This window comes from Hyla sarda, unplaced genomic scaffold (genome assembly GCF_029499605.1).
Source record: "Hyla sarda isolate aHylSar1 unplaced genomic scaffold, aHylSar1.hap1 scaffold_837, whole genome shotgun sequence".
Taxonomy (NCBI): Eukaryota; Metazoa; Chordata; class Amphibia; order Anura; family Hylidae; genus Hyla; species Hyla sarda.
In genome coordinates this window covers 37,907-60,434 of record NW_026610864.1, presented here as the reverse complement: position 1 = coordinate 60,434, position 22,528 = coordinate 37,907, and the positions used below count along the sequence as shown (strand labels likewise).

The 22,528-nt window shown below is 46.0% G+C and overlaps 10 non-coding genes across 10 annotated transcripts; all 10 read left to right on the top strand.

Moving 5' to 3' along the window:
- Positions 1–1,030: 1,030 nt before the first annotated feature.
- Positions 1,031–1,219, top strand: LOC130347433 (U2 spliceosomal RNA). Its single transcript, XR_008885367.1, has one exon. It is a non-coding gene; the product is annotated as a U2 spliceosomal RNA (small nuclear RNA).
- Positions 1,220–3,312: 2,093 nt separating this feature from the next.
- On the top strand, positions 3,313–3,503 carry LOC130347394 (U2 spliceosomal RNA). Its single transcript, XR_008885333.1, has one exon. It is a non-coding gene; the product is annotated as a U2 spliceosomal RNA (small nuclear RNA).
- A 2,083-nt stretch (positions 3,504–5,586) lies between these two features.
- LOC130347393 (U2 spliceosomal RNA) lies at positions 5,587–5,777 on the top strand. Its single transcript, XR_008885332.1, has one exon. It is a non-coding gene; the product is annotated as a U2 spliceosomal RNA (small nuclear RNA).
- Positions 5,778–7,865: 2,088 nt separating this feature from the next.
- Positions 7,866–8,056, top strand: LOC130347392 (U2 spliceosomal RNA). The gene has a single exon (XR_008885331.1). It is a non-coding gene; the product is annotated as a U2 spliceosomal RNA (small nuclear RNA).
- A 2,094-nt stretch (positions 8,057–10,150) lies between these two features.
- On the top strand, positions 10,151–10,341 carry LOC130347390 (U2 spliceosomal RNA). The gene has a single exon (XR_008885330.1). It is a non-coding gene; the product is annotated as a U2 spliceosomal RNA (small nuclear RNA).
- Positions 10,342–12,446: 2,105 nt separating this feature from the next.
- LOC130347426 (U2 spliceosomal RNA) lies at positions 12,447–12,638 on the top strand. The gene has a single exon (XR_008885362.1). It is a non-coding gene; the product is annotated as a U2 spliceosomal RNA (small nuclear RNA).
- A 2,094-nt stretch (positions 12,639–14,732) lies between these two features.
- Positions 14,733–14,923, top strand: LOC130347389 (U2 spliceosomal RNA). Its single transcript, XR_008885329.1, has one exon. It is a non-coding gene; the product is annotated as a U2 spliceosomal RNA (small nuclear RNA).
- Positions 14,924–17,013: 2,090 nt separating this feature from the next.
- On the top strand, positions 17,014–17,204 carry LOC130347388 (U2 spliceosomal RNA). Its single transcript, XR_008885328.1, has one exon. It is a non-coding gene; the product is annotated as a U2 spliceosomal RNA (small nuclear RNA).
- Positions 17,205–19,282: 2,078 nt separating this feature from the next.
- On the top strand, positions 19,283–19,473 carry LOC130347424 (U2 spliceosomal RNA). The gene has a single exon (XR_008885360.1). It is a non-coding gene; the product is annotated as a U2 spliceosomal RNA (small nuclear RNA).
- Positions 19,474–21,556: 2,083 nt separating this feature from the next.
- LOC130347387 (U2 spliceosomal RNA) lies at positions 21,557–21,747 on the top strand. Its single transcript, XR_008885327.1, has one exon. It is a non-coding gene; the product is annotated as a U2 spliceosomal RNA (small nuclear RNA).
- The last annotated feature ends 781 nt before the right edge of the window (positions 21,748–22,528 follow it).

The following is a 22,528-nucleotide window of genomic DNA, read 5'->3' as shown; positions in this document are numbered from 1 at the left end:
CATTTCCCACGTAGAGAACGATTGGTGACTATAAGGATGTATAGCCCATATACTTCGGAGGAGGATATCGTTACCTTTTTGTCTCGATTCTGTGACAGTGTTCTGCCTAAAGGCAAGGTATTTAATCAATATGGACTATGGACCACCAAGTGGAGGTTCCATGTGAAATTTAAAATGGCAGATGGCAAGTTAGTGATCCCCCCAGGACGGTTTAAAATTGGTTCTGTGAACGGGGATCTGTATTTTTCTGGCATGCAAGATTTTTGCCGCAAATGTAAACAGTACGGTCACAGAAAGGAGGATTGCACGTTTTTGTGGTGTTTCAAGTGTCAAGAGGAGGGTCACGACGTGGAAAATTGTCAAAAGAAAAGGAAATGCCATCTGTGTGGTGAGGAGGGCCATCTGCTTGGCTCGTGTCCTAAGAAAAAGTCTGAGAAAAATTCAGAGAAAAAGGAAGCTGTAAAAAGAAGCAGAGAGGAACCAGCTGAAGTGAAAGAACCAGAAGTGGAGCAGGTTCCAACTAGAAGACCTACAGAGCAGAAGAAGAAGAGAGAGGAGGAAGTGTATGTGCCAGTGCAGTATTTTGGTGTGCTTGGTGGTTTGTTGGAAAATTTGTCGGAAGCAGAAAGAAAAACGTTTGACAAAGATATGATGGATCTAAAGATAGGCTTGAAGAACCGGGAGGAAGAAGCTCGGGATAAAGTCTATTTTTCTTTCAAGGCAGACATGAACCGTTTTGTTGAAACGTATAAAATTCCAGGCTGGTTGGCGTCTCAAGTTAAGAAAGATATAGCAAATGGCAATATCAGTCGAGGACTGATAGACTTTCTAATGGTGTTTGCATGGAGGAAGGGGATGACCTTCTAATTTGGTTTTGCTTAATTAGAAAGTAATGTTTGGTTTTGCTATTTTATGTTGTTTCTTATTTTGTTTTTAAATGTTCTATTTTGTTTCATTAGTGTTTAAGAAAAGAAATAAAAACATGTTACCTGATGATGAACACAAAATTGAGTTCCAAATAAGATCTTGGAACTCTGAGTGAGTTCTGAGGGCTAACTTAAAAAATCTGTTCTTATCAGTTTAATATCTGATACGTCCCCTATCTGGGGACCATATATTAAATGGATTTTTGAGAACGGGGGGCCGATTTCGAAGCTTGCTTCCGTCGCCCTATGCATTGACCCGATATGGCAGTATCTTCGGGTACAGTGCACCACCCCCTTACAGGGTTAAAAAGAAAGATTCCTACTTTCATTGCTACCTGCTTGCTGGCTAGCCAGCTAGCCAGCCCTGTGGGCCTTGCTGCTGCTGCAGCCAAAAAACAAAAGGTGGTGCTGCTGCTGCTTCTGCTGCTTCTGCTTCTGCTTGTGTCTGGCCCCTGTTGGAGCGTCCAGGCACAGGACTTCTGCTGCTGCTGACTAAATGGCCTCCTTAATTGGATCATTTGAGTAGCCAGCACACCTGTGCAGGTAGGGCATGACATGATAGGCAGCTGCCTTGATAGCGGGTGGGTGCTGAATGTTCCTAATTGACAAAATAAGATTAATGCTTATGAAGAAATATAAAATCTCATCCCTTCCCCAATATCGCGCCACACCCCTACCCCTTAATTCCCTGGTTGAACGTGATGGACATATGTCTTTTTTCGACCGTACTAACTATGTAACTATGTAACATAACATGGGGGGGGGGGGGGGGGGGGTCTCCTGGCTGTTCACACAGGTGTGTCATTGCTGTACATTGACCATGCATTGCTTCTGTGGTATTGCAAAGGCAAAGACAAATGCTTCCAGCCATCCATTGCACTAATGGATTGGTCATCAGCTGGCTGTCTATGTCCCGCATCAATATAGACCAAAGTACAGAGGGTTAGGCTATGCTATTGTGCACCTACCTGATGCATCAGAAGGTGCGAGGCCCTTGCTAAATTCTGTGCACAGACTTTGAGATCTATGCTTTAGACTGTATCTAAACCTGCTCCAACATGGACTGACATTCTGGCCTACTTTCAGCCGATGCGACTTGTCTGTCGCTGAACAGTCGCTTTTTATGTATTCAGCACCTATGTATAATGTTGTAAAAATGCTCTAGAAGCTAAAGTCGCAGAAATGTCACACATATTTGGCCTGCAACTTTCTGTGCGACAAATTCAGACAGGAAAAATCAGTATAAATCCTTAGAAAATTATCCCCCAGTGTCTCCATCTGCTGGCGGTATTGAATAAGCATTGCTGCACTGATGGGGTATGCATTAGACGAAAAAAAAGAAGAAAAAGAAGAATAATACGCCCAGAAAAGAGGCGAAAAGGAGAAAAACGTAAAAAAACGTGAAAAAAAAGTAAGAGGAAGAGAAGGGAAAAAAAGGTGGAAATGGGTTTAAAAGTGATTTCGGCGGAGAAATATATATATATATATATATATATATATATATATATATATATGCGCACACACACACATAGATATAAACGTATTCTCCGTTGAGATATTGCAGCCGCTGCTGTGTCCAGGCCCAGGAGCCTTAGCACTGTGCTGTGATGTCACTCAATACCACTGACATCACTAGGTGTAAACAACATCTCTCCTTTGCTGTGTATGTGACTATGGAGCTGTTTGGTGATGTCGTCTATTACGGCCTTCATAGAAGCAACAGGAGATTGTTGCATCCATCTTGAACCCTCAGAACTACAGTGCTATGATGTCACTCACTTCCACAGGCCTTGCAGAGTGTAAACAACAACAACCCAGCTTTGTTGTGTATGTAACCAAAGGGATTTGTGATGTCACCTAGAACCTTCACAGCAGCGACAGCTTTATGAGGAGCATCAGCACTGCTCTGCCTGAGCAGAACCATCACCGCCATAGGTTGTCAAATAACCCGGATTTAACCCACACAGGTAAGTCCAATGGGGTGCAGGCATGTCCTCTATGCTTACAGCTTCCCGTGGGTGTTGGTTTGATACCGTTTGGGGACAGCCAAGGAGGCATCTGCAGGCAACAAAGGTAGGTGTGTGCTTGTGTGTGTGTTTCCTATGCAGATCCTAAGCCCAGTGTCACATGCAAGTAGGAGGAGTAAGAAGGGTTCCTGGCAAATCCGGGTTATGGATTGCATTTAAAAAGGCCCCGTGGGAGTGCAATGGGCCCCTGTCTTGCTGCTTAGCAATAATGGTATGGGTTTAGGTTCTGCTGTGTGTACTGGTGGTTGACTGCCCCCCAGCCCAGAGTGTGCATGGAAAATTGTCTGGCAGCCTCCCTGACAGCAAGCAGTGATAGTGCCCATGAAGGGGACCTTGTTGGGCCCGCCCCTTTCACGGTTATCGCTTCTCGGCCTTTTGGCTAAGATCAAGTGTAGTATCTGTTCTTATCAGTTTAATATCTGATACGTCCCCTATCTGGGGACCATATATTAAATGGATTTTTGAGAACGGGGGCCGATTTCGAAGCTTGCTTCCGTCGCCCTATGCATTGACCCGATATGGCAGTATCTTCGGGTACAGTGCACCACCCCCTTACAGGGTTAAAAAGAAAGATTCCTACTTTCATTGCTACCTGCTTGCTGGCTAGCCAGCTAGCCAGCCCTGTGGGCCTTGCTGCTGCTGCAGCCAAAAAACAAAAGGTGGTGCTGCTGCTGCTTCTGCTGCTTCTGCTTCTGCTTGTGTCTGGCCCCTGTTGGAGCGTCCAGGCACAGGACTTCTGCTGCTGCTGACTAAATGGCCTCCTTAATTGGATCATTTGAGTAGCCAGCACACCTGTGCAGGTAGGGCATGACATGATAGGCAGCTGCCTTGATAGCGGGTGGGTGCTGAATGTTCCTAATTGACAAAATAAGATTAATGCTTATGAAGAAATATAAAATCTCATCCCTTCCCCAATATCGCGCCACACCCCTACCCCTTAATTCCCTGGTTGAACGTGATGGACATATGTCTTTTTTCGACCGTACTAACTATGTAACTATGTAACATAACATGGGGGGGGGTCTCCTGGCTGTTCACACAGGTGTGTCATTGCTGTACATTGACCATGCATTGCTTCTGTGGTATTGCAAAGGCAAAGACAAATGCTTCCAGCCATCCATTGCACTAATGGATTGGTCATCAGCTGGCTGTCTATGTCCCGCATCAATATAGACCAAAGTACAGAGGGTTAGGCTATGCTATTGTGCACCTACCTGATGCATCAGAAGGTGCGAGGCCCTTGCTAAATTCTGTGCACAGACTTTGAGATCTATGCTTTAGACTGTATCTAAACCTGCTCCAACATGGACTGACATTCTGGCCTACTTTCAGCCGATGCGACTTGTCTGTCGCTGAACAGTCGCTTTTTATGTATTCAGCACCTATGTATAATGTTGTAAAAATGCTCTAGAAGCTAAAGTCGCAGAAATGTCACACATATTTGGCCTGCAACTTTCTGTGCGACAAATTCAGACAGGAAAAATCAGTATAAATCCTTAGAAAATTATCCCCCAGTGTCTCCATCTGCTGGCGGTATTGAATAAGCATTGCTGCACTGATGGGGTATGCATTAGACGAAAAAAAAGAAGAAAAAGAAGAATAATACGCCCAGAAAAGAGGCGAAAAGGAGAAAAACGTAAAAAAACGTGAAAAAAAAGTAAGAGGAAGAGAAGGGAAAAAAAGGTGGAAATGGGTTTAAAAGTGATTTCGGCGGAGAAATATATATATAGATATATATATATATATATATATATATTATATGCGCACACACACACATAGATATAAACGTATTCTCCGTTGAGATATTGCAGCCGCTGCTGTGTCCAGGCCCAGGAGCCTTAGCACTGTGCTGTGATGTCACTCAATACCACTGACATCACTAGGTGTAAACAACATCTCTCCTTTGCTGTGTATGTGACTATGGAGCTGTTTGGTGATGTCGTCTATTACGGCCTTCATAGAAGCAACAGGAGATTGTTGCATCCATCTTGAACCCTCAGAACTACAGTGCTATGATGTCACTCACTTCCACAGGCCTTGCAGAGTGTAAACAACAACAACCCAGCTTTGTTGTGTATGTAACCAAAGGGATTTGTGATGTCACCTAGAACCTTCACAGCAGCGACAGCTTTATGAGGAGCATCAGCACTGCTCTGCCTGAGCAGAACCATCACCGCCATAGGTTGTCAAATAACCCGGATTTAACCCACACAGGTAAGTCCAATGGGGTGCAGGCATGTCCTCTATGCTTACAGCTTCCCGTGGGTGTTGGTTTGATACCGTTTGGGGACAGCCAAGGAGGCATCTGCAGGCAACAAAGGTAGGTGTGTGCTTGTGTGTGTGTTTCCTATGCAGATCCTAAGCCCAGTGTCACATGCAAGTAGGAGGAGTAAGAAGGGTTCCTGGCAAATCCGGGTTATGGATTGCATTTAAAAAGGCCCCGTGGGAGTGCAATGGGCCCCTGTCTTGCTGCTTAGCAATAATGGTATGGGTTTAGGTTCTGCTGTGTGTACTGGTGGTTGACTGCCCCCCAGCCCAGAGTGTGCATGGAAAATTGTCTGGCAGCCTCCCTGACAGCAAGCAGTGATAGTGCCCATGAAGGGGACCTTGTTGGGCCCGCCCCTTTCACGGTTATCGCTTCTCGGCCTTTTGGCTAAGATCAAGTGTAGTATCTGTTCTTATCAGTTTAATATCTGATACGTCCCCTATCTGGGGACCATATATTAAATGGATTTTTGAGAACGGGGGCCGATTTCGAAGCTTGCTTCCGTCGCCCTATGCATTGACCCGATATGGCAGTATCTTCGGGTACAGTGCACCACCCCCTTACAGGGTTAAAAAGAAAGATTCCTACTTTCATTGCTACCTGCTTGCTGGCTAGCCAGCTAGCCAGCCCTGTGGGCCTTGCTGCTGCTGCAGCCAAAAAACAAAAGGTGGTGCTGCTGCTGCTTCTGCTGCTTCTGCTTCTGCTTGTGTCTGGCCCCTGTTGGAGCGTCCAGGCACAGGACTTCTGCTGCTGCTGACTAAATGGCCTCCTTAATTGGATCATTTGAGTAGCCAGCACACCTGTGCAGGTAGGGCATGACATGATAGGCAGCTGCCTTGATAGCGGGTGGGTGCTGAATGTTCCTAATTGACAAAATAAGATTAATGCTTATGAAGAAATATAAAATCTCATCCCTTCCCCAATATCGCGCCACACCCCTACCCCTTAATTCCCTGGTTGAACGTGATGGACATATGTCTTTTTTCGACCGTACTAACTATGTAACTATGTAACATAACATATGGGGGGGGTCTCCTGGCTGTTCACACAGGTGTGTCATTGCTGTACATTGACCATGCATTGCTTCTGTGGTATTGCAAAGGCAAAGACAAATGCTTCCAGCCATCCATTGCACTAATGGATTGGTCATCAGCTGGCTGTCTATGTCCCGCATCAATATAGACCAAAGTACAGAGGGTTAGGCTATGCTATTGTGCACCTACCTGATGCATCAGAAGGTGCGAGGCCCTTGCTAAATTCTGTGCACAGACTTTGAGATCTATGCTTTAGACTGTATCTAAACCTGCTCCAACATGGACTGACATTCTGGCCTACTTTCAGCCGATGCGACTTGTCTGTCGCTGAACAGTCGCTTTTTTATGTATTCAGCACCTATGTATAATGTTGTAAAAATGCTCTAGAAGCTAAAGTCGCAGAAATGTCACACATATTTGGCCTGCAACTTTCTGTGCGACAAATTCAGACAGGAAAAATCAGTATAAATACTTAGAAAATTATCCCCCAGTGTCTCCATCTGCTGGCGGTATTGAATAAGCATTGCTGCACTGATGGGGTATGCATTAGACGAAAAAAAAGAAGAAAAAGAAGAATAATACGCCCAGAAAAGAGGCGAAAAGGAGAAAAACGTAAAAAAACGTGAAAAAAAAGTAAGAGGAAGAGAAGGGAAAAAAAGGTGGAAATGGGTTTAAAAGTGATTTCGGCGGAGAAATATATATATATATATATATATATATATATATATATATATATATATGCGCACACACACACATAGATATAAACGTATTCTCCGTTGAGATATTGCAGCCGCTGCTGTGTCCAGGCCCAGGAGCCTTAGCACTGTGCTGTGATGTCACTCAATACCACTGACATCACTAGGTGTAAACAACATCTCTCCTTTGCTGTGTATGTGACTATGGAGCTGTTTGGTGATGTCGTCTATTACGGCCTTCATAGAAGCAACAGGAGATTGTTGCATCCATCTTGAACCCTCAGAACTACAGTGCTATGATGTCACTCACTTCCACAGGCCTTGCAGAGTGTAAACAACAACAACCCAGCTTTGTTGTGTATGTAACCAAAGGGATTTGTGATGTCACCTAGAACCTTCACAGCAGCGACAGCTTTATGAGGAGCATCAGCACTGCTCTGCCTGAGCAGAACCATCACCGCCATAGGTTGTCAAATAACCCGGATTTAACCCACACAGGTAAGTCCAATGGGGTGCAGGCATGTCCTCTATGCTTACAGCTTCCCGTGGGTGTTGGTTTGATACCGTTTGGGGACAGCCAAGGAGGCATCTGCAGGCAACAAAGGTAGGTGTGTGCTTGTGTGTGTGTTTCCTATGCAGATCCTAAGCCCAGTGTCACATGCAAGTAGGAGGAGTAAGAAGGGTTCCTGGCAAATCCGGGTTATGGATTGCATTTAAAAAGGCCCCGTGGGAGTGCAATGGGCCCCTGTCTTGCTGCTTAGCAATAATGGTATGGGTTTAGGTTCTGCTGTGTGTACTGGTGGTTGACTGCCCCCCAGCCCAGAGTGTGCATGGAAAATTGTCTGGCAGCCTCCCTGACAGCAAGCAGTGATAGTGCCCATGAAGGGGACCTTGTTGGGCCCGCCCCTTTCACGGTTATCGCTTCTCGGCCTTTTGGCTAAGATCAAGTGTAGTATCTGTTCTTATCAGTTTAATATCTGATACGTCCCCTATCTGGGGACCATATATTAAATGGATTTTTGAGAACGGGGGCCGATTTCGAAGCTTGCTTCCGTCGCCCTATGCATTGACCCGATATGGCAGTATCTTCGGGTACAGTGCACCACCCCCTTACAGGGTTAAAAAGAAAGATTCCTACTTTCATTGCTACCTGCTTGCTGGCTAGCCAGCTAGCCAGCCCTGTGGGCCTTGCTGCTGCTGCAGCCAAAAAACAAAAGGTGGTGCTGCTGCTGCTTCTGCTGCTTCTGCTTCTGCTTGTGTCTGGCCCCTGTTGGAGCGTCCAGGCACAGGACTTCTGCTGCTGCTGACTAAATGGCCTCCTTAATTGGATCATTTGAGTAGCCAGCACACCTGTGCAGGTAGGGCATGACATGATAGGCAGCTGCCTTGATAGCGGGTGGGTGCTGAATGTTCCTAATTGACAAAATAAGATTAATGCTTATGAAGAAATATAAAATCTCATCCCTTCCCCAATATCGCGCCACACCCCTACCCCTTAATTCCCTGGTTGAACGTGATGGACATATGTCTTTTTTCGACCGTACTAACTATGTAACTATGTAACATAACATGGGGGGGGGGGGGGGGGTCTCCTGGCTGTTCACACAGGTGTGTCATTGCTGTACATTGACCATGCATTGCTTCTGTGGTATTGCAAAGGCAAAGACAAATGCTTCCAGCCATCCATTGCACTAATGGATTGGTCATCAGCTGGCTGTCTATGTCCCGCATCAATATAGACCAAAGTACAGAGGGTTAGGCTATGCTATTGTGCACCTACCTGATGCATCAGAAGGTGCGAGGCCCTTGCTAAATTCTGTGCACAGACTTTGAGATCTATGCTTTAGACTGTATCTAAACCTGCTCCAACATGGACTGACATTCTGGCCTACTTTCAGCCGATGCGACTTGTCTGTCGCTGAACAGTCGCTTTTTATGTATTCAGCACCTATGTATAATGTTGTAAAAATGCTCTAGAAGCTAAAGTCGCAGAAATGTCACACATATTTGGCCTGCAACTTTCTGTGCGACAAATTCAGACAGGAAAAATCAGTATAAATCCTTAGAAAATTATCCCCCAGTGTCTCCATCTGCTGGCGGTATTGAATAAGCATTGCTGCACTGATGGGGTATGCATTAGACGAAAAAAAAGAAGAAAAAGAAGAATAATACGCCCAGAAAAGAGGCGAAAAGGAGAAAAACGTAAAAAAACATGAAAAAAAAGTAAGAGGAAGAGAAGGGAAAAAAAGGTGGAAATGGGTTTAAAAGTGATTTCGGCGGAGAAATATATATATATATATATATATATATATATATATATATATATATATGCGCACACACACACATAGATATAAACGTATTCTCCGTTGAGATATTGCAGCCGCTGCTGTGTCCAGGCCCAGGAGCCTTAGCACTGTGCTGTGATGTCACTCAATACCACTGACATCACTAGGTGTAAACAACATCTCTCCTTTGCTGTGTATGTGACTATGGAGCTGTTTGGTGATGTCGTCTATTACGGCCTTCATAGAAGCAACAGGAGATTGTTGCATCCATCTTGAACCCTCAGAACTACAGTGCTATGATGTCACTCACTTCCACAGGCCTTGCAGAGTGTAAACAACAACAACCCAGCTTTGTTGTGTATGTAACCAAAGGGATTTGTGATGTCACCTAGAACCTTCACAGCAGCGACAGCTTTATGAGGAGCATCAGCACTGCTCTGCCTGAGCAGAACCATCACCGCCATAGGTTGTCAAATAACCCGGATTTAACCCACACAGGTAAGTCCAATGGGGTGCAGGCATGTCCTCTATGCTTACAGCTTCCCGTGGGTGTTGGTTTGATACCGTTTGGGGACAGCCAAGGAGGCATCTGCAGGCAACAAAGGTAGGTGTGTGCTTGTGTGTGTGTTTCCTATGCAGATCCTAAGCCCAGTGTCACATGCAAGTAGGAGGAGTAAGAAGGGTTCCTGGCAAATCCGGGTTATGGATTGCATTTAAAAAGGCCCCGTGGGAGTGCAATGGGCCCCTGTCTTGCTGCTTAGCAATAATGGTATGGGTTTAGGTTCTGCTGTGTGTACTGGTGGTTGACTGCCCCCCAGCCCAGAGTGTGCATGGAAAATTGTCTGGCAGCCTCCCTGACAGCAAGCAGTGATAGTGCCCATGAAGGGGACCTTGTTGGGCCCGCCCCTTTCACGGTTATCGCTTCTCGGCCTTTTGGCTAAGATCAAGTGTAGTATCTGTTCTTATCAGTTTAATATCTGATACGTCCCCTATCTGGGGACCATATATTAAATGGATTTTTGAGAACGGGGGCCGATTTCGAAGCTTGCTTCCGTCGCCCTATGCATTGACCCGATATGGCAGTATCTTCGGGTACAGTGCACCACCCCCTTACAGGGTTAAAAAGAAAGATTCCTACTTTCATTGCTACCTGCTTGCTGGCTAGCCAGCTAGCCAGCCCTGTGGGCCTTGCTGCTGCTGCAGCCAAAAAACAAAAGGTGGTGCTGCTGCTGCTTCTGCTGCTTCTGCTTCTGCTTGTGTCTGGCCCCTGTTGGAGCGTCCAGGCACAGGACTTCTGCTGCTGCTGACTAAATGGCCTCCTTAATTGGATCATTTGAGTAGCCAGCACACCTGTGCAGGTAGGGCATGACATGATAGGCAGCTGCCTTGATAGCGGGTGGGTGCTGAATGTTCCTAATTGACAAAATAAGATTAATGCTTATGAAGAAATATAAAATCTCATCCCTTCCCCAATATCGCGCCACACCCCTACCCCTTAATTCCCTGGTTGAACGTGATGGACATATGTCTTTTTTCGACCGTACTAACTATGTAACTATGTAACATAACATGGGGGGGGGGGGGGGGGGGGGGGTCTCCTGGCTGTTCACACAGGTGTGTCATTGCTGTACATTGACCATGCATTGCTTCTGTGGTATTGCAAAGGCAAAGACAAATGCTTCCAGCCATCCATTGCACTAATGGATTGGTCATCAGCTGGCTGTCTATGTCCCGCATCAATATAGACCAAAGTACAGAGGGTTAGGCTATGCTATTGTGCACCTACCTGATGCATCAGAAGGTGCGAGGCCCTTGCTAAATTCTGTGCACAGACTTTGAGATCTATGCTTTAGACTGTATCTAAACCTGCTCCAACATGGACTGACATTCTGGCCTACTTTCAGCCGATGCGACTTGTCTGTCGCTGAACAGTCGCTTTTTATGTATTCAGCACCTATGTATAATGTTGTAAAAATGCTCTAGAAGCTAAAGTCGCAGAAATGTCACACATATTTGGCCTGCAACTTTCTGTGCGACAAATTCAGACAGGAAAAATCAGTATAAATCCTTAGAAAATTATCCCCCAGTGTCTCCATCTGCTGGCGGTATTGAATAAGCATTGCTGCACTGATGGGGTATGCATTAGACGAAAAAAAAGAAGAAAAAGAAGAATAATACGCCCAGAAAAGAGGCGAAAAGGAGAAAAACGTAAAAAAACGTGAAAAAAAAAGTAAGAGGAAGAGAAGGGGAAAAAAAGGTGGAAATGGGTTTAAAAGTGATTTCGGCGGAGAAATATATATATATATATATATATATATATATATATATATATATATATATGCGCACACACACACATAGATATAAACGTATTCTCCGTTGAGATATTGCAGCCGCTGCTGTGTCCAGGCCCAGGAGCCTTAGCACTGTGCTGTGATGTCACTCAATACCACTGACATCACTAGGTGTAAACAACATCTCTCCTTTGCTGTGTATGTGACTATGGAGCTGTTTGGTGATGTCGTCTATTACGGCCTTCATAGAAGCAACAGGAGATTGTTGCATCCATCTTGAACCCTCAGAACTACAGTGCTATGATGTCACTCACTTCCACAGGCCCTTGCAGAGTGTAAACAACAACAACCCAGCTTTGTTGTGTATGTAACCAAAGGGATTTGTGATGTCACCTAGAACCTTCACAGCAGCGACAGCTTTATGAGGAGCATCAGCACTGCTCTGCCTGAGCAGAACCATCACCGCCATAGGTTGTCAAATAACCCGGATTTAACCCACACAGGTAAGTCCAATGGGGTGCAGGCATGTCCTCTATGCTTACAGCTTCCAGTGGGTGTTGGTTTGATACCGTTTGGGGACAGCCAAGGAGGCATCTGCAGGCAACAAAGGTAGGTGTGTGCTTGTGTGTGTGTTTCCTATGCAGATCCTAAGCCCAGTGTCACATGCAAGTAGGAGGAGTAAGAAGGGTTCCTGGCAAATCCGGGTTATGGATTGCATTTAAAAAGGCCCCGTGGGAGTGCAATGGGCCCCTGTCTTGCTGCTTAGCAATAATGGTATGGGTTTAGGTTCTGCTGTGTGTACTGGTGGTTGACTGCCCCCCAGCCCAGAGTGTGCATGGAAAATTGTCTGGCAGCCTCCCTGACAGCAAGCAGTGATAGTGCCCATGAAGGGGACCTTGTTGGGCCCGCCCCTTTCACGGTTATCGCTTCTCGGCCTTTTGGCTAAGATCAAGTGTAGTATCTGTTCTTATCAGTTTAATATCTGATACGTCCCCTATCTGGGGGACCATATATTAAATGGATTTTTGAGAACGGGGGCCGATTTCGAAGCTTGCTTCCGTCGCCCTATGCATTGACCCGATATGGCAGTATCTTCGGGTACAGTGCACCACCCCCTTACAGGGTTAAAAAGAAAGATTCCTACTTTCATTGCTACCTGCTTGCTGGCTAGCCAGCTAGCCAGCCCTGTGGGCCTTGCTGCTGCTGCAGCCAAAAAACAAAAGGTGGTGCTGCTGCTGCTTCTGCTGCTTCTGCTTCTGCTTGTGTCTGGCCCCTGTTGGAGCGTCCAGGCACAGGACTTCTGCTGCTGCTGACTAAATGGCCTCCTTAATTGGATCATTTGAGTAGCCAGCACACCTGTGCAGGTAGGGCATGACATGATAGGCAGCTGCCTTGATAGCGGGTGGGTGCTGAATGTTCCTAATTGACAAAATAAGATTAATGCTTATGAAGAAATATAAAATCTCATCCCTTCCCCAATATCGCGCCACACCCCTACCCCTTAATTCCCTGGTTGAACTTGATGGACATATGTCTTTTTTCGACCGTACTAACTATGTAACTATGTAACATAACATGGGGGGGGGGGGGGGGGGGGGGGTCTCCTGGCTGTTCACACAGGTGTGTCATTGCTGTACATTGACCATGCATTGCTTCTGTGGTATTGCAAAGGCAAAGACAAATGCTTCCAGCCATCCATTGCACTAATGGATTGGTCATCAGCTGGCTGTCTATGTCCCGCATCAATATAGACCAAAGTACAGAGGGTTAGGCTATGCTATTGTGCACCTACCTGATGCATCAGAAGGTGCGAGGCCCTTGCTAAATTCTGTGCACAGACTTTGAGATCTATGCTTTAGACTGTATCTAAACCTGCTCCAACATGGACTGACATTCTGGCCTACTTTCAGCCGATGCGACTTGTCTGTCGCTGAACAGTCGCTTTTTTATGTATTCAGCACCTATGTATAATGTTGTAAAAATGCTCTAGAAGCTAAAGTCGCAGAAATGTCACACATATTTGGCCTGCAACTTTCTGTGCGACAAATTCAGACAGGAAAAATCAGTATAAATCCTTAGAAAATTATCCCCCAGTGTCTCCATCTGCTGGCGGTATTGAATAAGCATTGCTGCACTGATGGGGTATGCATTAGACGAAAAAAAAGAAGAAAAAGAAGAATAATACGCCCAGAAAAGAGGCGAAAAGGAGAGAAAAACGTAAAAAAAACGTGAAAAAAAAGTAAGAGGAAGAGAAGGGAAAAAAAGGTGGAAATGGGTTTAAAAGTGATTTCGGCGGAGAAATATATATATATATATATATATATATATATATATATGCGCACACACACACATAGATATAAACGTATTCTCCGTTGAGATATTGCAGCCGCTGCTGTGTCCAGGCCCAGGAGCCTTAGCACTGTGCTGTGATGTCACTCAATACCACTGACATCACTAGGTGTAAACAACATCTCTCCTTTGCTGTGTATGTGACTATGGAGCTGTTTGGTGATGTCGTCTATTACGGCCTTCATAGAAGCAACAGGAGATTGTTGCATCCATCTTGAACCCTCAGAACTACAGTGCTATGATGTCACTCACTTCCACAGGCCTTGCAGAGTGTAAACAACAACAACCCAGCTTTGTTGTGTATGTAACCAAAGGGATTTGTGATGTCACCTAGAACCTTCACAGCAGCGACAGCTTTATGAGGAGCATCAGCACTGCTCTGCCTGAGCAGAACCATCACCGCCATAGGTTGTCAAATAACCCGGATTTAACCCACACAGGTAAGTCCAATGGGGTGCAGGCATGTCCTCTATGCTTACAGCTTCCCGTGGGTGTTGGTTTGATACCATTTGGGGACAGCCAAGGAGGCATCTGCAGGCAACAAAGGTAGGTGTGTGCTTGTGTGTGTGTTTCCTATGCAGATCCTAAGCCCAGTGTCACATGCAAGTAGGAGGAGTAAGAAGGGTTCCTGGCAAATCCGGGTTATGGATTGCATTTAAAAAGGCCCCGTGGGAGTGCAATGGGCCCCTGTCTTGCTGCTTAGCAATAATGGTATGGGTTTAGGTTCTGCTGTGTGTACTGGTGGTTGACTGCCCCCCAGCCCAGAGTGTGCATGGAAAATTGTCTGGCAGCCTCCCTGACAGCAAGCAGTGATAGTGCCCATGAAGGGGACCTTGTTGGGCCCGCCCCTTTCACGGTTATCGCTTCTCGGCCTTTTGGCTAAGATCAAGTGTAGTATCTGTTCTTATCAGTTTAATATCTGATACGTCCCCTATCTGGGGACCATATATTAAATGGATTTTTGAGAACGGGGGCCGATTTCGAAGCTTGCTTCCGTCGCCCTATGCATTGACCCGATATGGCAGTATCTTCGGGTACAGTGCACCACCCCCTTACAGGGTTAAAAAGAAAGATTCCTACTTTCATTGCTACCTGCTTGCTGGCTAGCCAGCTAGCCAGCCCTGTGGGGCCTTGCTGCTGCTGCAGCCAAAAAACAAAAGGTGGTGCTGCTGCTGCTTCTGCTGCTTCTGCTTCTGCTTGTGTCTGGCCCCTGTTGGAGCGTCCAGGCACAGGACTTCTGCTGCTGCTGACTAAATGGCCTCCTTAATTGGATCATTTGAGTAGCCAGCACACCTGTGCAGGTAGGGCATGACATGATAGGCAGCTGCCTTGATAGCGGGTGGGTGCTGAATGTTCCTAATTGACAAAATAAGATTAATGCTTATGAAGAAATATAAAATCTCATCCCTTCCCCAATATCGCGCCACACCCCTACCCCTTAATTCCCTGGTTGAACGTGATGGACATATGTCTTTTTTCGACCGTACTAACTATGTAACTATGTAACATAACATGGGGGGGGGGGGTCTCCTGGCTGTTCACACAGGTGTGTCATTGCTGTACATTGACCATGCATTGCTTCTGTGGTATTGCAAAGGCAAAGACAAATGCTTCCAGCCATCCATTGCACTAATGGATTGGTCATCAGCTGGCTGTCTATGTCCCGCATCAATATAGACCAAAGTACAGAGGGTTAGGCTATGCTATTGTGCACCTACCTGATGCATCAGAAGGTGCGAGGCCCTTGCTAAATTCTGTGCACAGACTTTGAGATCTATGCTTTAGACTGTATCTAAACCTGCTCCAACATGGACTGACATTCTGGCCTACTTTCAGCCGATGCGACTTGTCTGTCGCTGAACAGTCGCTTTTTATGTATTCAGCACCTATGTATAATGTTGTAAAAATGCTCTAGAAGCTAAAGTCGCAGAAATGTCACACATATTTGGCCTGCAACTTTCTGTGCGACAAATTCAGACAGGAAAAATCAGTATAAATCCTTAGAAAATTATCCCCCAGTGTCTCCATCTGCTGGCGGTATTGAATAAGCATTGCTGCACTGATGGGGTATGCATTAGACGAAAAAAAAGAAGAAAAAGAAGAATAATACGCCCAGAAAAGAGGCGAAAAGGAGAAAAACGTAAAAAAACGTGAAAAAAAAGTAAGAGGAAGAGAAGGGAAAAAAAGGTGGAAATGGGTTTAAAAGTGATTTCGGCGGAGAAATATATATATATATATATATATATATATATATATATATATATATATGCGCACACACACACATAGATATAAACGTATTCTCCGTTGAGATATTGCAGCCGCTGCTGTGTCCAGGCCCAGGAGCCTTAGCACTGTGCTGTGATGTCACTCAATACCACTGACATCACTAGGTGTAAACAACATCTCTCCTTTGCTGTGTATGTGACTATGGAGCTGTTTGGTGATGTCGTCTATTACGGCCTTCATAGAAGCAACAGGAGATTGTTGCATCCATCTTGAACCCTCAGAACTACAGTGCTATGATGTCACTCACTTCCACAGGCCTTGCAGAGTGTAAACAACAACAACCCAGCTTTGTTGTGTATGTAACCAAAGGGATTTGTGATGTCACCTAGAACCTTCACAGCAGCGACAGCTTTATGAGGAGCATCAGCACTGCTCTGCCTGAGCAGAACCATCACCGCCATAGGTTGTCAAATAACCCGGATTTAACCCACACAGGTAAGTCCAATGGGGTGCAGGCATGTCCTCTATGCTTACAGCTTCCCGTGGGTGTTGGTTTGATACCGTTTGGGGACAGCCAAGGAGGCATCTGCAGGCAACAAAGGTAGGTGTGTGCTTGTGTGTGTGTTTCCTATGCAGATCCTAAGCCCAGTGTCACATGCAAGTAGGAGGAGTAAGAAGGGTTCCTGGCAAATCCGGGTTATGGATTGCATTTAAAAAGGCCCCGTGGGAGTGCAATGGGCCCCTGTCTTGCTGCTTAGCAATAATGGTATGGGTTTAGGTTCTGCTGTGTGTACTGGTGGTTGACTGCCCCCCAGCCCAGAGTGTGCATGGAAAATTGTCTGGCAGCCTCCCTGACAGCAAGCAGTGATAGTGCCCATGAAGGGGACCTTGTTGGGCCCGCCCCTTTCACGGTTATCGCTTCTCGGCCTTTTGGCTAAGATCAAGTGTAGTATCTGTTCTTATCAGTTTAATATCTGATACGTCCCCTATCTGGGGACCATATATTAAATGGATTTTTGAGAACGGGGGCCGATTTCGAAGCTTGCTTCCGTCGCCCTATGCATTGACCCGATATGGCAGTATCTTCGGGTACAGTGCACCACCCCCTTACAGGGTTAAAAAGAAAGATTCCTACTTTCATTGCTACCTGCTTGCTGGCTAGCCAGCTAGCCAGCCCTGTGGGCCTTGCTGCTGCTGCAGCCAAAAAACAAAAGGTGGTGCTGCTGCTGCTTCTGCTGCTTCTGCTTCTGCTTGTGTCTGGCCCCTGTTGGAGCGTCCAGGCACAGGACTTCTGCTGCTGCTGACTAAATGGCCTCCTTAATTGGATCATTTGAGTAGCCAGCACACCTGTGCAGGTAGGGCATGACATGATAGGCAGCTGCCTTGATAGCGGGTGGGTGCTGAATGTTCCTAATTGACAAAATAAGATTAATGCTTATGAAGAAATATAAAATCTCATCCCTTCCCCAATATCGCGCCACACCCCTACCCCTTAATTCCCTGGTTGAACGTGATGGACATATGTCTTTTTTCGACCGTACTAACTATGTAACTATGTAACATAACATGGGGGGGGGGGTCTCCTGGCTGTTCACACAGGTGTGTCATTGCTGTACATTGACCATGCATTGCTTCTGTGGTATTGCAAAGGCAAAGACAAATGCTTCCAGCCATCCATTGCACTAATGGATTGGTCATCAGCTGGCTGTCTATGTCCCGCATCAATATAGACCAAAGTACAGAGGGTTAGGCTATGCTATTGTGCACCTACCTGATGCATCAGAAGGTGCGAGGCCCTTGCTAAATTCTGTGCACAGACTTTGAGATCTATGCTTTAGACTGTATCTAAACCTGCTCCAACATGGACTGACATTCTGGCCTACTTTCAGCCGATGCGACTTGTCTGTCGCTGAACAGTCGCTTTTTATGTATTCAGCACCTATGTATAATGTTGTAAAAATGCTCTAGAAGCTAAAGTCGCAGAAATGTCACACATATTTGGCCTGCAACTTTCTGTGCGACAAATTCAGACAGGAAAAATCAGTATAAATCCTTAGAAAATTATCCCCCAGTGTCTCCATCTGCTGGCGGTATTGAATAAGCATTGCTGCACTGATGGGGTATGCATTAGACGAAAAAAAAGAAGAAAAAGAAGAATAATACGCCCAGAAAAGAGGCGAAAAGGAGAAAAACGTAAAAAAACGTGAAAAAAAAGTAAGAGGAAGAGAAGGGAAAAAAAGGTGGAAATGGGTTTAAAAGTGATTTCGGCGGAGAAATATATATATATATATATATATATATATATATATATGCGCACACACACACATAGATATAAACGTATTCTCCGTTGAGATATTGCAGCCGCTGCTGTGTCCAGGCCCAGGAGCCTTAGCACTGTGCTGTGATGTCACTCAATACCACTGACATCACTAGGTGTAAACAACATCTCTCCTTTGCTGTGTATGTGACTATGGAGCTGTTTGGTGATGTCGTCTATTACGGCCTTCATAGAAGCAACAGGAGATTGTTGCATCCATCTTGAACCCTCAGAACTACAGTGCTATGATGTCACTCACTTCCACAGGCCTTGCAGAGTGTAAACAACAACAACCCAGCTTTGTTGTGTATGTAACCAAAGGGATTTGTGATGTCACCTAGAACCTTCACAGCAGCGACAGCTTTATGAGGAGCATCAGCACTGCTCTGCCTGAGCAGAACCATCACCGCCATAGGTTGTCAAATAACCCGGATTTAACCCACACAGGTAAGTCCAATGGGGTGCAGGCATGTCCTCTATGCTTACAGCTTCCCGTGGGTGTTGGTTTGATACCGTTTGGGGACAGCCAAGGAGGCATCTGCAGGCAACAAAGGTAGGTGTGTGCTTGTGTGTGTGTTTCCTATGCAGATCCTAAGCCCAGTGTCACATGCAAGTAGGAGGAGTAAGAAGGGTTCCTGGCAAATCCGGGTTATGGATTGCATTTAAAAAGGCCCCGTGGGAGTGCAATGGGCCCCTGTCTTGCTGCTTAGCAATAATGGTATGGGTTTAGGTTCTGCTGTGTGTACTGGTGGTTGACTGCCCCCCAGCCCAGAGTGTGCATGGAAAATTGTCTGGCAGCCTCCCTGACAGCAAGCAGTGATAGTGCCCATGAAGGGGACCTTGTTGGGCCCGCCCCTTTCACGGTTATCGCTTCTCGGCCTTTTGGCTAAGATCAAGTGTAGTATCTGTTCTTATCAGTTTAATATCTGATACGTCCCCTATCTGGGGACCATATATTAAATGGATTTTTGAGAACGGGGGCCGATTTCGAAGCTTGCTTCCGTCGCCCTATGCATTGACCCGATATGGCAGTATCTTTGGGTACAGTGCACCACCCCCTTACAGGGTTAAAAAGAAAGATTCCTACTTTCATTGCTACCTGCTTGCTGGCTAGCCAGCTAGCCAGCCCTGTGGGCCTTGCTGCTGCTGCAGCCAAAAAACAAAAGGTGGTGCTGCTGCTGCTTCTGCTGCTTCTGCTTCTGCTTGTGTCTGGCCCCTGTTGGAGCGTCCAGGCACAGGACTTCTGCTGCTGCTGACTAAATGGCCTCCTTAATTGGATCATTTGAGTAGCCAGCACACCTGTGCAGGTAGGGCATGACATGATAGGCAGCTGCCTTGATAGCGGGTGGGTGCTGAATGTTCCTAATTGACAAAATAAGATTAATGCTTATGAAGAAATATAAAATCTCATCCCTTCCCCAATATCGCGCCACACCCCTACCCCTTAATTCCCTGGTTGAACGTGATGGACATATGTCTTTTTTCGACCGTACTAACTATGTAACTATGTAACATAACATGGGGGGGGGGGGTCTCCTGGCTGTTCACACAGGTGTGTCATTGCTGTACATTGACCATGCATTGCTTCTGTGGTATTGCAAAGGCAAAGACAAATGCTTCCAGCCATCCATTGCACTAATGGATTGGTCATCAGCTGGCTGTCTATGTCCCGCATCAATATAGACCAAAGTACAGAGGGTTAGGCTATGCTATTGTGCACCTACCTGATGCATCAGAAGGTGCGAGGCCCTTGCTAAATTCTGTGCACAGACTTTGAGATCTATGCTTTAGACTGTATCTAAACCTGCTCCAACATGGACTGACATTCTGGCCTACTTTCAGCCGATGCGACTTGTCTGTCGCTGAACAGTCGCTTTTTATGTATTCAGCACCTATGTATAATGTTGTAAAAATGCTCTAGAAGCTAAAGTCGCAGAAATGTCACACATATTTGGCCTGCAACTTTCTGTGCGACAAATTCAGACAGGAAAAATCAGTATAAATCCTTAGAAAATTATCCCCCAGTGTCTCCATCTGCTGGCGGTATTGAATAAGCATTGCTGCACTGATGGGGTATGCATTAGACGAAAAAAAAGAAGAAAAAGAAGAATAATACGCCCAGAAAAGAGGCGAAAAGGAGAAAAACGTAAAAAAACGTGAAAAAAAAGTAAGAGGAAGAGAAGGGAAAAAAAGGTGGAAATGGGTTTAAAAGTGATTTCGGCGGAGAAATATATATATATATATATATATATATATATATATATATATGCGCACACACACACATAGATATAAACGTATTCTCCGTTGAGATATTGCAGCCGCTGCTGTGTCCAGGCCCAGGAGCCTTAGCACTGTGCTGTGATGTCACTCAATACCACTGACATCACTAGGTGTAAACAACATCTCTCCTTTGCTGTGTATGTGACTATGGAGCTGTTTGGTGATGTCGTCTATTACGGCCTTCATAGAAGCAACAGGAGATTGTTGCATCCATCTTGAACCCTCAGAACTACAGTGCTATGATGTCACTCACTTCCACAGGCCTTGCAGAGTGTAAACAACAACAACCCAGCTTTGTTGTGTATGTAACCAAAGGGATTTGTGATGTCACCTAGAACCTTCACAGCAGCGACAGCTTTATGAGGAGCATCAGCACTGCTCTGCCTGAGCGGAACCATCACCGCCATAGGTTGTCAAATAACCCGGATTTAACCCACACAGGTAAGTCCAATGGGGTGCAGGCATGTCCTCTATGCTTACAGCTTCCCGTGGGTGTTGGTTTGATACCGTTTGGGGACAGCCAAGGAGGCATCTGCAGGCAACAAAGGTAGGTGTGTGCTTGTGTGTGTGTTTCCTATGCAGATCCTAAGCCCAGTGTCACATGCAAGTAGGAGGAGTAAGAAGGGTTCCTGGCAAATCCGGGTTATGGATTGCATTTAAAAAGGCCCCGTGGGAGTGCAATGGGCCCCTGTCTTGCTGCTTAGCAATAATGGTATGGGTTTAGGTTCTGCTGTGTGTACTGGTGGTTGACTGCCCCCCAGCCCAGAGTGTGCATGGAAAATTGTCTGGCAGCCTCCCTGACAGCAAGCAGTGATAGTGCCCATGAAGGGGACCTTGTTGGGCCCGCCCCTTTCACGGTTATCGCTTCTCGGCCTTTTGGCTAAGATCAAGTGTAGTATCTGTTCTTATCAGTTTAATATCTGATACGTCCCCTATCTGGGGACCATATATTAAATGGATTTTTGAGAACGGGGGCCGATTTCGAAGCTTGCTTCCGTCGCCCTATGCATTGACCCGATATGGCAGTATCTTCGGGTACAGTGCACCACCCCCTTACAGGGTTAAAAAGAAAGATTCCTACTTTCATTGCTACCTGCTTGCTGGCTAGCCAGCTAGCCAGCCCTGTGGGCCTTGCTGCTGCTGCAGCCAAAAAACAAAAGGTGGTGCTGCTGCTGCTTCTGCTGCTTCTGCTTCTGCTTGTGTCTGGCCCCTGTTGGAGCGTCCAGGCACAGGACTTCTGCTGCTGCTGACTAAATGGCCTCCTTAATTGGATCATTTGAGTAGCCAGCACACCTGTGCAGGTAGGGCATGACATGATAGGCAGCTGCCTTGATAGCGGGTGGGTGCTGAATGTTCCTAATTGACAAAATAAGATTAATGCTTATGAAGAAATATAAAATCTCATCCCTTCCCCAATATCGCGCCACACCCCTACCCCTTAATTCCCTGGTTGAACGTGATGGACATATGTCTTTTTTCGACCGTACTAACTATGTAACTATGTAACATAACATGGGGGGGGGGGGTCTCCTGGCTGTTCACACAGGTGTGTCATTGCTGTACATTGACCATGCATTGCTTCTGTGGTATTGCAAAGGCAAAGACAAATGCTTCCAGCCATCCATTGCACTAATGGATTGGTCATCAGCTGGCTGTCTATGTCCCGCATCAATATAGACCAAAGTACAGAGGGTTAGGCTATGCTATTGTGCACCTACCTGATGCATCAGAAGGTGCGAGGCCCTTGCTAAATTCTGTGCACAGACTTTGAGATCTATGCTTTAGACTGTATCTAAACCTGCTCCAACATGGACTGACATTCTGGCCTACTT